General features: G+C 38.0%; 1 protein-coding gene across 2 annotated transcripts in view; it reads left to right on the forward strand.

The window, feature by feature from the left end:
- The first annotated feature begins 727 nt into the window (after window positions 1-727).
- MYRFL (myelin regulatory factor like) overlaps window positions 728-18,553 on the forward strand; it is a 103,963-nt gene continuing 86,137 nt past the window's right edge. Inside the window, exon 1 of one of the 2 annotated variants that reach the window (XM_031000847.3) lies at window positions 728-1,500. The gene's annotated coding sequence lies outside the window, so the exon portion shown is untranslated. The remainder of the gene's footprint in view (window positions 1,501-18,553) is intronic. The other variant, XM_055357036.2, reaches the window with a different exon arrangement.

Here is an 18,553-nt window from a genome sequence, read left to right on the forward strand (position 1 = left end):
AACCGCCATCGTCATCATGGCCTGTTCTCAATGAGCTGTTGGGTACACCTCCCAGATGGGGTGGCGGCTGGGCAGAGACGCTCCTCACTTCCCAGACGGGGTGGCGGCCGGGCAGAGGCTGTAATCTCGGCACTTTGGGAGGCCAAGGCAGGCGGCTGGGAGATGGAGGTTGTAGCGAGCCGAGATCACGCCACTGCACTCCAACCTGGGCAACATTGAGCACTGAGTGAGCGAGACTCCGTCTGCAATCCCGGCACCTAAGGAGGCCGAGGCAGGCAGATCACTCGCAGTCAGGAGCTGGAGACCAGTCCGGCCAACACGGGGAAACCCCGTCTCCACTAAAAAATACAAAAACCAGTCAGGCGTGGCGGCGCGCGCCTGCAATCTCAGGCACTCAGCAGGCTGAGGCAGGAGAATCAGGCAGGGAGGTTGCAGTGAGCCGAGATGGCGGCAGCACAGTCCAGACTCGGCTCAGCATCAGAGGGAGACCATGGAGAGAGAGGGAGAGGGAGAGGGAGAGGATTTTTAATTTTTTTGTTTTTGAGATGGAGACTCACTCTGTCACCCAGGCTGGAGTGCAGTGGTGTGATCTCAGCTCACTGCAACCTTTGCCTCCTGGGTTCAAGGGATTCTCCTGCCTCAGCCTCCTGAGTAGCTGGGACTACAGGCACATGCCACCATGTCTGGCTAATTTTTTTGTATTCTTAGTAGAGACAGGGTTTCACTATGTTGGTCAGGCTGGTCTTGAACTCCTGACCTCAAATGATTCACCTCCCTTGGCCTCCCAAAGTGCTGGGATTACACACGTGAGCTACTATGCCTGGCCAGCTTATTTTTAAGTTTTTAATTTTTATATATTTAGGAGTACAAGGACAGACTTCTTACATGCATATATGGCATACTGATAAAGTCTGGGCTTTTAGTGTACGCATCACCCAAAACCCCTATTTAATTTTCTGAATATTTCTGTTTATCAGTTGTATAGCGTCATGTTATCTGCAAATAAAAAGTTTTGTCTTTTTTATAGTATGCAGCCCTATATTTTATTCTATAAAAATATCAACATATTTATTATAGTCAGTAAGAAACCAGTACATTTATTTTCATTTTGTAAACAAGGAAAAGGACAGAACTATTTTGCTACCTTTTGGCAGGTCTTAAAAGAGTGTGAAACAAGATATTGTTGAACTTAACTGGAAATAATTTGGCCTACCAACAAAACTGCCATCCATCCTTCCATCCATCCACCCATTGAATCAATGTTTACTTTGTGCCTCTTCCATGCTGTTGATCCTTGTGGATACAATAAGAAAGACACAGTCCCTGACCTTAAAGATTTGTCAGTGTTTTTAGCCATTGGCCATACTGAAATCTTCATGTTTCTCAAGATTTTCAATTTGCCTTTGCAGCTCAGGGAGCCAATGGTACTCTGGAGAACCCAGCCCTGGACACAAGTCTGTTGGAGGAATTCTTGGGCAATGACTTTGATTTGGGGGCCTTGTAAGTAATGAGAGCACTGCTCTCTAGTTGATGTTTAAAATATTATGAAATGATTAAATGAGCTAAGAAGTGTTCCCTCCTCTTCTGTTTTCCAAAATAACTTGGGTAGAGTTGATATTATTATGTCTATGGATCTTTGACAAATATCACCACTGCAGAATTTTCTTTGTGAGAAATTCCAGTCATTCCTCACCTCCACCCGCAAATTCAGTATATTTAATAGATATGGAGCTATTCAGGTTATCTATTGATAGTAATCAGCTTAGGCAGTTTGTGTCTTTCAATGAATTTGTCCATTTCAACTAAGTTGTCAAATTCATCAACATAAAGTTCTTCATATTCACTTATACTTTTAATGTCTGTAGGATCTATAGTGATGATTCATTTGTTGTTCTTGATGTCAGTAACTTGTCTTTTTTTTTTTTCTTGGTTAATTTGACATGAGGTTATCAGTTTTCTTAATCTCTCAAAGTACCAGCTTTTGGTTAAAGTTAAAATTCTTACTTTTTGTTTTCTATTTCATTGATTTCTGCTCTTATTTTCTGGTATTAATATAGGCACTCTGGCCTTTTTTATTTTTAATTTACATCTACTGAAGTTCAAATTTTTGTATAAATTTCTGAGTTTTGACAAGTTCATAGTAATATAACCACTACCATTATCATAACACACAACACTGAAAAATTTCCCTATGCCGTTCATTTGTGATCAGACTCACCATCTACACTGTCCCCTGGTAACCACTGGTCTGTTTTTTGTTGCTATGGTTTTGATTTATTTCAGAATGTGACATAAATGAAACCATACAGTATATAACACTTTGAGTCTGCCTCCTTTCATTTAGCATAATGTCTTTGATCAATATTTCATTCCTTCTTTGTTACAGAGAAAGATACCTTTAAGTGATTATAAGAGCTTGTTTAGCCATTTATCTGTTCAAGGACATTTGAATTATTTCCAGTTTTAGCAATTGTAAATCATGCTTCTATAAATATTTATGTATGGGTTTTTGTGTGGTCAATAGTTTAAATTTCTCTATGATAAATACTTAGGATAAGAACTGCTGGATCATGTTGTAAATGTAAGTTTAACTGTAAAAATATCCACATTTTTAGAGTGGTGGTACCACTTTGTGTTGCTAGCAATGCATGAGATATCCAATTGCTTCTCTTCATTGCCAATTCTTGGGTATTATGAGTTTAAAATTGTTTTTATTATAGCCATTCTAATTGGTTTGTAATGACATACCATGTATTAATGTGCATTTTTCTAATAACTAATGATGTTGAACATCATTTCATGTACTAGTTCACCATTTATACATTTTCTTTGGTGAAGTGTTAATTCAAATCTTTTGCCCATTTTTAAAAATTGAGTTTGTTTTCTTTAAGTTTAGAAAAATTTTTAGATATTCTGGATATAAAAAGTTTGTTAGATATGTTATTCATGAATATTTTCTCCAAGTTTGTCATTTATGTTTTTATAATCTTAACAGTGTTTTTCTCAGAGCAAAAGTTTTAATTTTGATGATGTCCAATTTATTGAATTTTTCTTATATGACTTATGGTTTATAGCTAAGAAATATAGACTTTACCTAATCCAAGTTCCCAAAGATTTTCTTTTAAAAGTTTTATAGTTTTATATTTAGGTCTATGATCCATTTTGATTTTTTTTTGTATAAGGCTTGAGATACAGATTTATATTAGTTTCTTTGTATGTGGATGTCCAATTATCCTGGAATCATTTGTTAAATAACTTTCTTTCATTAAATTACCTTTGCCCAGTTGTAAAAAATCAATTGACAAAATATACGTGGGTCTATTTCTAGACTCTTCATTCCTTTCCATTGATCTACGTGCCTATCATTTTGCCAACACAACATTATCTTGATTACTGTACATGATCTTTATTACTGTACACAGGCACTTTATTATAAGCCTTAAAATAATATAGTGTAAGTCCTCTGAATTTTTCTTCTGTTTCAATATTGTCTTGGTTATTCTAGTTTCTTTGACTTCCCACATAAACACTAGAATGAGCTTGTCAATATTTAAACAATTCTTCTGGGATTTTGATTAAAATTTTATTAAACCTAGTGATCTATCTAAGGAGACTTAACATTCTAACAAAATTGAGCCTTCCAATCTATGAACATGGTATATCTATTTATTGAGGGCTTCTTTGATTTCTTTCATCAGTGTTTTATAGTTTTCAACATAAAAATACTGCACATATTTTCCTAAATATTTCATGTTCTTCTTTGAACATTATGGGTTTTTTTTCAATTTTTAGTTCCAATTATTCATCATTAGTATATGGAAATATTGATTTTCATATATTGGGTTTGCAATCTTAATTAAGTCATTTATTAGTTCTAATAACTTTTTAAGATATGTATTTCTTGGGATATTCTATGTTGAAGGTCATGTCATCTGCAAATTGAGACAGTTGTATGTCTTTCTTTTCAAACTGTATATCTTTTGACACTTTCTTGCCTTGCTGAACTAGGTAAGACCTGGGTATAGTATTGAATAAAGAAATAGTGAGACTAGACATATTTGCCTTGTCCATGACCTTGGAGGGGAAGCATTTAGTTTTTATCATTAAGTGTAATGTTAGTGATACTTTTTTTTTAACCATGCCCTTTATTTGCTTAAGGAGGTTCTCTTCCACTGTTAGTTTGCTGATAATTTTTATCATAAATGGATGTTGAATTTTGTCAATTTTTTTCTGTATTTATTGATTATATGTTTTTTCTTCCCATCTGTTAATATAATGGATTACTTTGCTTAGTTTTTGACTATCGAACTGCCTTGTATTCCTGGAATAAACCTCAGTTAACTGTGATATGTTATCTTTTGATACAATGCTGGATTCAATTTGGTAAAATTTTGTTGAGCATTTTGCATCTATGTTTATAAGAATATTGATCACAGTTTTGTTTGTTTATATTTTATTTTTTCTGGGTTTGGTATCACAGCAACTATACCCTTCTAAAATTCGTTGGGAAATTCGCTCACTTAAATTCTCTGGATGAGATAGTGTAGAATTGGATTTATTTCTTGCTTAAATGTTTGGTAGCATTAATCAGCAAAATAATCTGTTCCTTTGCTTTGTTGGAGGGTCTTAAATACAAATTTAATTTATTTAGTAGATTCAGGGCTATTTATGGTATCTCATTCTACTTAAGTGAGTTAGCTTGTTTTACTTTTTTCCCAAGGAATTGATCAATGTTATCTAAGTTGTTAAATTTATGGCCATAGAGTTATTCATAGTATTTTTTATTAACCTTTTAATCTCTGAAGAGTCTGTAGTGATATTCCCTCTTTTGTTCTTCATATTGGTAGTTTGTTTCTTTTTTTCTTTTCTCCTTAATCAATGTGGACATTTATCAATTTTGTTGATTGACTCAAATAGGTAGCTTTTGATGTCATTGATTTTCTCTATTGTGTTTGTTTTCAATTTCACTGACTTCTACTCTTATCTTTATTATTTTGTTCCTTATGCTTAATTTGGGTTTAGTTTGCTCTTATTTTTCTAGTTCTTTAGAGTGGAAAGCGAGTTTGTGATTTGAGGTTAATCTTTGTTTTCTGATTTAAGCATTCAATGCTGTACATTTCCCTCTGTATGTGGCTTTAGCTGCCTCACTCAGTTTTTGATATACTATATATATATATATATATATATATATATTTCAGTTCAAAATACTTTCAAATTTCTTTTGAGAAATTTTATTTGACTTTCTTTGACTCATGGGTTGCTGGAAATATATTATGTAACTTCCAAATGTTTGGAAATTTTCCATATATTTTTCTGTGACTGGTTTCTAGTTTAATTCCATTATGAACAGAGAACATCCTTTGTATGATTTCAAATTTTGTTAAGGTTTGCTTTATGACCCAGAATATGATCTATCTTGGTGAATGTTACGTATGCACTTGAAAGAATGCTCACTGTGCTGTTGTTGGATAGTATTCTATAAATATCAGTTAGGTCAAGTTGGTTGACATTCTTGTTCAGGTCTTCTATATCCTTGCTGATTGCTTTCTACTTATTTTATCTATGACAGTGACAGAAATGTTGAAGTCTTCAAGTGTGATTGTGGATGTTTCTACTTCTCCTTCAGTTCTATTGGATTTTGTGAAAGCATAATTGTATTGAATTGAAAAGTTATGTGGTTAAGTGCAAACACATTTAGTACTGTTTTGTCTTTCTGGTGAACTTAGTCTTTTATCAGAGTGATGTTCCTTTTTATCTCCTTTTTCTTATTCTGAAGTCTATTTGGTCCGATATTAATCTAGCCACTGCAGCTCTCTTTTTTTTCTTTTCTTCAACTTTTATTTTAAGTTCAGAGGTACATATGCAGGATGTACAGACTTGTTACATAGATAAACGTGTGCCTAGGTGGTTTGCTGCAAGGATCATCCCATCACCTAGGTATTCAGCCCAGCATCCATTAGCTATTCTTCCTGATACTCTCCATCTGCCCCCCACACCTGGGCCCCCCAACAGGCTCCAGTGTATGTTGTTCCCCCTTGTGTTCATGTGTTCTCGTAATTCAGCTCCCACTTATAAGTGAGAATATGTGGTGTTTGGTTTTCCATTTCTGCGTTAGTTTGCTGAGGATAATGACTTCCAACTCCATCCATGTCCCTGCAAAGGACATGATCTCATTCCTTTTTATGGCTGTATAGTATTCCATGGTGTATATTACCACACTTTATTTATCCATTCTATCATTGATGGACATTTAGGTTGATTCCATGTTTTTGCTATTGTGAATAGTTTCGGCTCTCTTTTCATTAGTGTTTGTGTTATATATCTTTTGCCATCCTTTAATTGTAACCTATATATATATCAAATTAGTTTTTTTATTCAGCATATCATTGGGTATTTTTCCCTATCTAATTGGACAATTTCTGTCTCAACTTAGACAATTTATATTTAAATTAATTATTGATATGTTTGGATTTGAGTCTATCTTTTTTTTTAAAAATGTTCATCCCCTCTGCTTCTTGTACTTCTTTTCCCCCTTTCCTGCCCTCTTTTAAATTGTTTGAAGATTTTTAGTATTCCATCTTAATACATTGATTGCCTTTTAAACTCTTTATATAGATTTATTTTCTTTTTTTATTTTATTATTGTTATACTTTAAGTTTTAGGGCACATGTGCACAATGTGCAGGTTAGTTACATATGTATACATGTGCCATGCTGGTGTGCTGCACCCATTAACTCGTCATTTAGCATTAGTTATATCTCCTAAAGCTATCCCTCCCCCCTCCCCCCACCCCACAACAGTCCCCAGAGTGTGATGGTCCCCTTCCTGTGTCCATGTGTTCTCATTGTTCAGTTCCCACCTATGAGTGAGGATATGCGGTGTTTGGTTTTTTGTTCTTGCGATAGTTTACTGAGAATGATGATTTCCAATTTCATCCATGTCCCTACAAAGGACATGAACTCATCCTTTTTTATGGCTGCATAGTATTCCATGGTGTATATGTGCCACATTTTCTTAATCCAGTCTATCATTGTTGGACATTTGGGTTGGTTCCAAGTCTTTGCTATTGCGAATAGTGCCACAATAAACATACGTGTGCATATGTCTTTATAGCAGCACGATTTATAGTCCTTTGGGTATATACCCAGTAATGGGATGGCTGGGTCAAATGGTATTTCTAGTTCTACATCCCTGAGGGATCGCCACACTGACTTCCACAATGGTTGAACTAGTTTACATTCCTACCAACAGTGTAAAAGTGTTCCTATTTCTCCACATCCTCTCCAGCACCTGTTGTTTCCTGACTTTCTAATGATTGCCATTCTAACTGGTGTGAGATGGTATCTCATTGTGGTTTTGATTTGCATTTCTCTGATGGCCAGTGATGATGAGCATTTTTTCATGTGTTTTTTGGCTGCATAAATGTCTTCTTTTGAGAAGTGTCTGTTCGTGTCCTTCACCCACTTTTTGATGGGGTTCTTTGTTTTTTTCTTGTAAATGTGTTTGAGTTCATTGTAGATTCTGGATATTAGCCCTTTGTCAGATGCGTAGGTTGTAAAAATTTTCTCCCATTTTGTAGGTTGCCTGTTCACTGTGATGGTAGTTTCTTTTGCTGTGCAGAAGCTCTTTAGTTTAATTAGATCCCATTTGTCAATTTTGTCTTTTGTTGCCATTGCTTTTGGTGTTTTAGACATGAAGTCCTTGCCCATGCCTATGTCCTGAATGGTAATGCCTAGGTTTTCTTCTAGGGTTTTTATGGTTTTAGGTCTAAGATGTAAGTCTTTAATCCATCTTGAATTAATTTTTGTATAAGGTATAAGGAAGGGATCCAGTTTCAGCTTTCTACATATGGCTAGCCAGTTTTCCCAGCACCATTTATTAAATAGGGAATCCTTTCCCCATTGCTTGTTTTTGTCAGGTTTGTCAAAGATCAGATAGTTGTAGATATGCGGCGTTATTTCTGAGGGCTCTGTTCTGTTCCATTAATCTATATCTCTGTTTTGGTACCAGTACCATGCTGTTTTGGTTACTGTAGCCTTGTAGTATAGTTTGAAGTCAGGTAGCGTGATGCCTCCAGCTTTGTTCTTTTGGCTTAGGATTGACTTGGCAATGCAGGCTCTTTTTTGGTTCCATATGAACTTTAAAGTAGTTTTCTCCAATTCTGTGAAGAAAGTCATTGGTAGCTTGATGGGGATGGCATTGAATCTATAAATTACCTTGGGCAGTATGGCCATTTTCACAATATTGATTCTTCCTACCCATGAGCATGAAATGTTCTTCCATTTGTTTGTATCCTCTTTTATTTCATTGAGCAGCAGTTTGTAGTTCTCCTTGAAGAGGTCCTTCACGTCCCTTGTAAGTTGGATTCCTAGGTATTTTATTCTCTTTGAAGCAGTTGTGAATGGGAGTTCACTCATGATTTGGCTCTCTGTTTGTCTGTTATTGGTGTATAAGAATGCTTGTGATTTTTGTACATTGATTTTGTACAATCACTGAAGTTGCTTATCAGCTTAAGGATATTTTGGGCTGAGACAATGGGGTTTTCTAGATATACAATCATGTCATCTGCAAACAGGGACAGTTTGACTTCCTCTTTTCCTAATTGAATACCCTTTATTTCCTTCTCCTGCCTGATTGCCCTGGCCAGAACTTCCAACACTATGTTGAATAGGAGTGGTGAGAGAGGGCATCCCTGTCTTGTGCCAGTTTTCAAAGGGAATGCTTCCAGTTTTTGCCCATTCAGTATGATATTGGCTGTGGGTTTGTCATAGATAGCTCCTATTATTTTGAGATACGTCCCATCAATACCTAATTTATTGAGAGTTTTTAGCATGAAGGGTTGTTGAATTTTGTCAAAGGCCTTTTCTGCATCTATTGAGATAATCATGTGGTTTTTGTCTTTGGTTCTGTTTATATGCTGGATTACATTTATTGATTTGCATATATTGAACCAGCCTTGCATCCCAGGGATGAAGCCCACTTGATCATGGTGGATAAGCTTTTTGATGTGCTGCTGGATTCGGTTTGCCAGTATTTTATTGAGGATTTTTGCATCAATGTTCATCAAGGATATTGGTCTAAAATTCTCTTTTTTGGTTGTGTCTCTGCCCGGCTTTAGTATCAGGATGATGCTGGCCTCATAAAATGTGTTATGGAGAGTTCTCCCTTTTTCTATTGATTGGAATAGTTTCAGAAGGAATGGTACCAGTTCCTCCTTGTACCTCTGGTAGAATTCGGCTGTGAATCCATCTGGTCCTGGACTCTTTTTGGTTGGTAAGCTATTGATTATTGCCGCAATTTCAGAGCCTGTTATTGGTCTATTCAGAAATTTATTTTCAGTGGTAACTCGAGGGACAACAATCTACATACCTAACCTCTTGCAGTCAGTTTAAAGATATTTTACCACTTCACATGAAAAGGAGAAAGCTTATAGCCATACAAGTCCCATTTCTCTTTCCCTTTTATATTGTAGCTATCATGTGTATTGCATCTATATATATTTAAAACTCTATGAGACAATGCTATAATCTTTGGTTTCAACACTCATGTATATGTTGAGGAACTTAAGAGAGAAAAAGCAGGCTGTTACATTGACCCAAGCATTTACCATTTTTGTTGGTCTTCTTCATTTGGGAAGTTCCACAATTCTTTCTGGCATCATTCTTCTTCCACCTTAGGAACTCCCTTTAGAGTTTCATTTAGAGCAGATTTGTTGGTGATAGATTTTCTTAGTTTTCTTTCACTGAAAATGTCTTTATTTCAACTTCATTTTTAAAAGACGTTTTTGCTGAATATAAAATACTTGGTCATTAGAGTTTTTTCCTCCCACAGCATTTAAAAAATGTTGACCCACTGCCTTCTAGCCTCCATGGTTTCTGATGAAAAATAAACAGCTATTTGAATCATTGTTCCCTTGTATGTAATACATCATTTTTCTCCATCTGCAAGATATTTTCTTTATCTTTGGTATTCAGCAGTTTGATTATATGTTTCTAGGTATGAGCCTTTTTTTATATTATACTGTTTGGGATTTGCTCAAATTCGAATCTGTAAATGTATAGTTTTGACCACATCTGGGAAATTTGTAGCCATTGTTTTTTAACATTTATTTTTCTTTACCAGTGTCTTTCTTTTTCCCTTCTAGAACTCCAAGAATGCAAATGTTAGACCTTTGATATTTTGCACAGGTCACTGAGGCTCAGTTCATCTTTTTTTCAATCTTTTTTCTCTCTGTTGGTTATATTGGATAATTTCTATTGATTTGACTTTAAGTTCACTGACTCTCCTCTGTCACTGTCATCTCCATTCTGTTATTGAGCCCACCTCAGCATACCTACAAATGCCCCTACCCTCCTAAGACAGAGAGTGAAACCAGCCCTGAATCCTCAATAGTAGTGGAGAAACCTGTATGCAGATATTTCTGGTACCTGTCTCTTATTACTGTCTGCCAACAGAAACTTCCTTGGCAACAAACTGTGGGAAGAAGGTGAGTTCAACATTTTTCAAGGAAGTTACACACACACACACACACACACACACACACACACACACACACACACACACACACACACACACAGAGCTAGTAGGTAGCCAAATGTCTGAGCCCACACTCTGAGCTGGCTGTTCTGTGCTAGGCGCTGAATGGGCTGAACTCAGATACTAATTGCCCCTGTGCCTGCCCTCACGTTCCTCTCACTACATCCCAGTAACTTGTATGAATTGTGGACAATGGATATATCCTTTTCTCTGACCTGGAAGCAACCTGCCAAAAGTTGTATAGTCTCTCTCCTCTAAGTGTCTTCTCCTAAAGCGAATGTTCCGCTGATTCCACCTGGGTTCTGTATAATCATCTAGACTACTTTTTATAACTAACAGAAAGACCTTTAGCTGTTTAGAAGGAAAAGTGAACAAAGGTCTTCATCAAAGAGCTGTCTTTTACAGGGATGGAAATGTGTGATACCATTCCTTGTCCATCATAATGGTCACAACCAACACTCCTATAACAAAAGACAGGCTAACAAGAGAAAAGCATAAACAATTTACTTAATTAAAGTTTTATGTGGTGCAGGAGTCTTCAGAAATGAAACCCAGAGACTCAGGGAAAACTATTTTTATTTTTATGCTTGGGTTCAATGAGGAGTGAACAGCTGTGTAGAAATGTAAGTGGACGAAAGAGTGTGATCTAATGGTAATAGACTGAGGGAGGAAACCCAGCAGGGTCTGTTCAGATTTTTCTTGGCTTCTCTGTGTAGCATTGCTTCTTCCAAGGTATGAGGTAGGGTCTCTTTGGAATGAGAGTTACCTTGGAATGAGACAGAAGGGAGAGAGTGACTTTTCTGGGTTTTATGGCTCGCTTTATGGGGAGGAGTTCTAGTATCTATGAACCATCTTGGGGAAGAAGAATTATGGTTTCTGTGATTTGCTTTGAGGGAGAAAAGGGGGTGAGAGACAGGAGGACAGGGGAAGGTCAGAGATACCTTGCTTCTGAGGTCCTTCCAGTCTCCTTCATTTCAAAGTACTCAGCATGCCAAGGCACCATACTTTGGGGTATTGTGTTCTGAGCTACCTGGGAGGTCTGAAATCTGCCTTATATTTTAGTCTCCATGATAATAATGGTCCTTCCTACCAGACCAGAAATATCTACCCATAGGCTTCCCCCTTGCTATTGAGATTCAGGTCTGGTTTGCCCAAGAGTCTTCACTCTCTACCTTTGAGGTCGGTGATGGGGCTTGCAGGTGAAGTAGAAGAGGAAGTTACTACTGCTGAGCATTTACTAAGTGTTGGGCATTCTTTGCACTTCATATATTCACTTACTTAATTATATATTTGATGTAATACATCTCGTTCTCTTAACTCTTCCAAATAGGTATATTATCTATGTTTTACAGATGGGGAGGATAAGGTGCAGAGAGGTTAAGTAACTCTCCATAGGTCAATACGTGGCAAAGCTGAGATAAAAATCTGCCTGGCTCTAGAAACATGCCTTTTCTTCCACATGAAGCTTTTAGATTAATTGATATTTTAAAGGAATGTGAATCTCAGGGAAATACATGAAATGTGTCTAAAATTATCTACCAAATGGTGTGACTCAGAGTAGATCCGAGCCATAGTTCATAAAAATTGTCAGAGTTCACGTTCATTAAAGGAGAGCCCTATGATCAGATAACCTGTCATTACTTGATTAAAAAAAAGCTCAGATGCATGCAGTTAAGTGGAACTGTAATAAAATCTCAGTGAGAACAAGCAGAAACATGGCTAGTCCATGACCGCAGGGACACTGGGCTAGTTCAATGATCATTAGATCTGTACAACCTGTTCAAATACTCCAAGTTTTAAGTATTTCTAAATACCAGGGTCTTTATGCAGGTTAGTTTCATTTCATAGTTTCATATCACAACAGCACTTGTATGCAGGGTTTTTGTTTTGTTTTGTTTTGTTTTGTTTTTGCCTGGGTACTAGAGGTGGGATTCAGACCTGGGTTTACTACAAATCATGTTACTTCCCCTCTACCATATTGCCTACAATGTATGTCTTCTAAAGATATCAGTGTCAACCCTTTATCTCAAAAACCTGAGAGACCATTGGGCAGCAAAATTTCTGAGAGCTAGCTGAAATCTCATAGGTAGATTTTCAGATCTTAAATATATTAAAACATTGCATTATTGGCCTTATGAAAAAGGACCAAATGCTCTATGAAAAACTTGTCCCATTAGACGCTGTAAGGAAAAATGTTCCATGGTCAGTAAATTAGCTTGTGACTCACTGGCTTAATCAAAATTACATGAATGTTTTTACTGCAGGACTTCTCAGTGCCTTTAATGTGCTAATGTGCAACTAGGGAAGAGAAACGGAATGAAGTGTTCCTCAAACTTATTTGGCCATGGGCCCCATTCGGGACGCATTATTCATGTATGAACATGTATAAGGCATGTATGCAGAGCTGAGGGCCGTCCTGTCAACATGTGAAGGTTTCTGTAAATTGCCCTTAACTCTTTATTTCCTTATGTGGTAGAGTTTGGGTTAGTTGTCTGCTTAGGAGGAGCAGGCTGAGGTCCTCTCTGATTTCCTAGGTTAGCCAGACAGTTACCCACTTGGTACACAGTTGAGCTACGGTGGTGGGACATACTAGGAAATGTCCAGGTATGCAATGCTGCTTTGAGAGAGGGAGATTGGAGAGACTTAGGGGAAGAATAAAACCCTGAAATTGCAATGAAAAAGGGCAAGAAGTGTTATATGCATGTGTGTGTAGAGAAGGCAAGGGTCTAGAAAAGAGACTAGTAAATCTTCAAGACAGGCTAAATTAATGCAGTTTGGTGTGAGTCAGTGTGCTTAGTAGGGGTAGATAAAATGAGCTTTAGGCTTTGAGATCTGGTATAAGGGTAGGAGGGAACTAGCTGAGGACACTGGTGTTTGAATAGGGGACGTCACAGGAGGGGAAACTTAGAGACATGTTATATCTGTGAAGGAATCAACTGCAGGTTTCATTTTATTTCGTTCTAATGTTTGAGCTTAAGCATCTAATATTATGGGTTTAACTTAGGACTTGGCTATTGGGTTTGGATGGCAAGATGAGTTAGGAGTCAATTACCAGCTGCATGTCTTGGTTCTGCCATCACTATAGTGGGGTTGATAAGCTCTACTGTGATGTTTCAAAAGGGAGTGAGAGAGTACGTGGAGTTCTGTGAGAAAAGCTTGTTAAAGACTATTTGAGTTCAGTGACTGGTTTGACTTCTGAGTTCAAACTGATATAATAAGAGAAAGCCTGAAGAAGAAGACTGGGCTAAAACATTATCTGATACTCCTTGATTCTAAGGATATCTGTGCCAGATGAAATGGCCTATAATAATAAGTAATTTTATTAGAATGGTCTGTATTTAAAATACCCTGTTATTTAGAGGATAAACTCTGGTGGTAGACCATCTGACTCCAGCTTGACTAACTGCCAGATGAATAATCATGAGTGAATTATTTAACCTCATCAAGCCTCAGTTTCTTTTTTTTTTTTTTTTTTTTTGAGACGGAGTCTCGCTCTGTTGCCCAGTCTGGAGTGCAGTGGCACAATCTTGGCTCACTGCAGCCTCCACCTGCCAGGTTCAAGCAATTCTCCTGCCTCAGCCTCCTGAGTAGCTGGGACTACAGGTTTGAGTCACCATGCCTGGTTAATTTTTTTGTATTTTTTTTTTTAGTAGAGATGGAGTTTCACCATGCTGGCCAGGCTGGTCTCAAACTCCTGACCTTGTGATCCACCCGCCTCGGCCTCCCGAAGTGCTGGGATTACGGGCATGAGCCACCGCACCAGACCAAACCTCAGTTTCATTGCCTGAGGATTAAGTACAATGATGGTACCTTTTCATATGAGAGTTGTGGAGGTTAAATGAGACACACATGCAAAGGGTTAGCATGGTGCCTGGCTCAGAGTAGGTTCTCAAAAAAGTTTCTCTACATCTAAAGCAGCAGCGGAGGGGTGTGAAAGGGTCAGATCCTTGCAGTCTGCAGCACAGAGCTGGAGGGGAGGAGTGGCATCTTCTTTGCCTTGTTTTTTGCTGCCATATCATGAAATGGTTTTCTTGGGCAACCATACTCATTGACAACATTTCTGCCAAAACCCTTTCCTGTATCAACTTCTAGATGGTGGCTACAAGCCCTAACTGACCTTGATCAAGTATTTATTGAGTGCCTGTCACAGTCTCCCCATTGGAGCACTATGGAGTGCACATGTACACACACATGCACAGCATGCACACATGCACACACACACGTGCACACACACATGTACTCATACGTACACACAGATATGCACTCACACATGCCCACATGTGTGCACACACATGCACTCACACTCAGAGTAGGAAGACATATTCTTAATGTGAAAGTTCATGTGAAAAGATAAATCATACACATGAAAAATTGGAGGAAATACTTTAAACAACAACCATTTTTATAGTTGGAGGATGGGGTAAAACAGTGAACAAAACAGATGTAATCCCTGCCAGTAGCTCACCAAGGGCAGTGTGGTGGGTACAGTCTGCCCTGGCAGGGCACCCAGGCATTTTTCTTAGAATTGGTGATGCATGGTGATAATAAAAAGGAAACTGACTCTTTGTAGGCTTAGTATTGTTTTCAAATTGTCTACAGACAATGCATTTCCTTATTGCCTGCACCTGGGGTGAGCAATTCCCATCCCCTCATCCTTGGCACACCATTACTCTCATGCCACTCCGGTGGGAAGAAAAAGACAATGGCAGGTAGTCTAAAGTCACTCAGTAAGATGAAGACAAATAAGAGTAAGGCAAGGAGGAGAGGCTACCATTTTAGATTGGGTGGTCAGAAAGCTCTCTCCTGATGTATGGATTTATATATACAGCATATTCATGGTCATATGTAGTTTAACACAGTCTTTCATATTTGTTATGCACCAACTCTGTACTGGGCACTGTGCTGAGCCGAGCTCAGTGTGAGGTGCAATAGAGCTTTAGAGAAGGGGTGGTTGGTGTTGTATGAAGGCACCGAGGGATTCATTGGAGAAAACTAGGATTGGATGGCTCAATTGTGAGTATCCCACCTAGATATTCACATGAAGACACAGTGTGTATGTGTCTTGCCTAATGCCTGGTAGAGTCATGAGCACAGTAGGCACTCAGTAAAGACTTGAGCAAGCCTGGTTGCAATATGAAAGAAATACTGGCTGCATTGAGGGCAGCATGTATGTCATGGATGTACATATCACCTCAACTAGCTGGAGGGCAAAGTCTATTTTGTACGCCCTCTTTTGGTTCACATAGATTCAACCCCTGGGAGATTGTTTCTCCGTTCATCCTCCAAAAGACAAAAACAAGTTGTATGTCTGAGAGGAAGGAGTTTAGACGGCAAATTATTTTATTTTTATCAGCTGCTAAGAATCTCTTGATTTTTCTTCGTTTTTTTTTGTTTTGTTTTTTGTTTTTTTTTTTTTGTGACAGAGTCTCACTCTGTTGCCCAGGCTGGAGGGCAGTGTTGAGATCTCGGCTCACTGCAACCTCTGCCTCCTGGGTTCAAGCGAGCACGTCTGGCTAATTTTTTTTTTTTTTTTGTATCTTTAATGAAGACAGGGTTTTGCCATGTTAGCCAGGCTGGTCTTAAACTCCTGACCTCAGGTGATCCACCCGCCTCGGCCTCCCAAATCTCTTGATTTTTACAACTCTTTCCTGCTGAAGCTAGAGACAGAGTTGGCCGCTCAGGGTATGACCCATGGTGTCTGTTGCTCTCTGGTGTTTGTCTGCTTTATGGAAATCCTTTTGGTATAATAGACAGCTTTGGCACACAAAGACTGAAACACAGTCTGATGTGCATTTCTGGGATTCTTGACATGACGATTGTGAGTAAAAGGGGCTAAGAAGTGAAGAAAAAATACCAAACAAGTGTTTTACTAGGAGCTAATCATTGCTCTTGTTTTAACAATTTGGTCAGTTTGAAGGTAGCTATCGTTAATTCTCCCTTCAAATTCTCTGAAAAGAAGTGCAAAATTTCTCTAACTGTATTTAAATGCATTGAGCATGGAAGCATATGAAATACAATGAAATAAAGGAGTAGCTGTGGTGAATTTTGAAAGGGGAAGGAACTCTAAAGACAGCATTTAATATTTTAAAATCTTCATCTTAAAACCACCAACACATATTCCTGTCACTCAACGCAGGGACTTTTGGTTCTCATTAAGGGACTGCTGGATGGAGACTGCATTCCTGCTTACAATATGCCAAGCCATATTTTTTTAGTAGATTGATCATTTACTTGTGATTTTCAGTTTTTATTACATTATTGAATTCAATGATGCCTGTAGTGTCAGGGTAACTAAACAACTGCCTAGAGCCTTAAATGTGGAATTATGAGATCACAGAGTCAGTTACAAAATTTAATTTATAGACCTAGAGTGATACATGTGAAGAATTTAAGAAGTCAAATGATACTGTATATAGCATATAATAGGAGATTACCAGCAATCCCCCTGCTCTACCCCTGTCTTTAAATTGGCTCCCCCAGAGGCAGCCACTTTCCAACTCTTTTTGGATATTTCTTTTTCTTTTTTTTTTTTTTTTTTTTTTTTGAGATGGAGTCTTGCTCTGTCGCCCAGGCTGGAGTGCAGTGGCACAATCTTGGCTCACTGCAAGCTCCGCCTCCCGGGTTCACGCCATTCTCCTGCCTCAGCCTCCCGAGTAGCTGGAACTACAGGCACCTACCAGCATGCCCGGCTAATTTTTGTATTTTTTTTAGTAGAGACAGGATTTCACCGTGTTAGCCGGGATGGTCTTGATTTCTTGACCTCGTGATCCACCCACCTCGGCCTCCCAAAGTGCTGGGATTACAGGCGTGGGCCACCGCGCCCGGCCCTCTTTTTGGATATTTTTATTGCCCTATATCTAAATAATGTTTTTATATTGCTTTTTTGCTGTATACACTTGAAGAACATAATATAATCTTCTGGGAAGATTTAATTTTCTTATATCACATCTTACATTCACTTCTACACTCAGCTTCCCAATATCATAAAATTGTCTAAAATTTTTTAGTTATGTCAATATCCAGGGCTTACATTATCATGATGTGTCACATATAATTTTCATTTTTTTTTGCTTTGTTTGAATCATTGCCTTGTTTTTACAATTTGTTTGGCTTTGGTTCCCTCAAGTTCTCTAAAAAGAGCTGAAAATTTTTCTCAATGTTAAAAATAATCAATTCTTTTCCTCGTCAATAAACTCCTCAATCCATGTATGTCTTTAGTGACTTTTTGGTTCTATCAACTTGTTCTCCCCATTTTGTTCTATCATCGATGAAAGAGGAATGTTAAAATATTTAGCTATATGATTGTACAATTGTCTACATCTTTTAGTTTCACTAATTTTTGCTTTGTATATTTTGAGACTCTGTTATTGAGTACATAAACAATCATGATTCCTATGCCCTCCTAAAAAATGACTCTTTTATTATTAGAAATGAGCCTCTTTGTCTGTGGTGGTACTCTTTATTTTGAAGTCAGTTTTAGCTATTATTCATGAAACTGCTTCACCCTTCTTGTACACACTTTTCTCTTGGTTAACTTTTGACTTATCTGCGTCTTTATATTTCAAGTGTTTTTGCAGGCAAAAGAGAGTTGCTTTTTAAAAATCCATTCTGATAATTTCTGCTCTTTTTCCCCCTTAGGGACAGGGTCTCACTTTGTCACCTGGGCTGAAGTGCAGTGGCATGATCACAGCTCATTGTAACCTCAAACTTCTGGGCTCAAGTGATCCTCCTGCTTCACCCTCCTGAATAGCTGGGACTTATAGGTGTGCACAACCACACCTGGCTAACTTAAAAAAAAAATTTTTTTTTTTTTTGAGATGGAGTCTCACTCTGTTGCCTACGCTGGAGTGCGATGGCATGATCTCGGCTCACTGCAGCCTTTGCCTCCTGAGATCATATGATTCTCCTGCCTCAGCCTCGTGAGTAGCTGGGATTACAGGTGTGCGCCACCATGCCTGGCTAATTTTTGTATTTTTAGTAGAGATGGGGTTTCACCATGTTGGCCAGGTTGGTCTTA

Source organism: Gorilla gorilla, chromosome 10 (genome assembly GCF_029281585.2).
Source record: "Gorilla gorilla gorilla isolate KB3781 chromosome 10, NHGRI_mGorGor1-v2.1_pri, whole genome shotgun sequence".
Classification (NCBI taxonomy): Eukaryota; Metazoa; Chordata; class Mammalia; order Primates; family Hominidae; genus Gorilla; species Gorilla gorilla.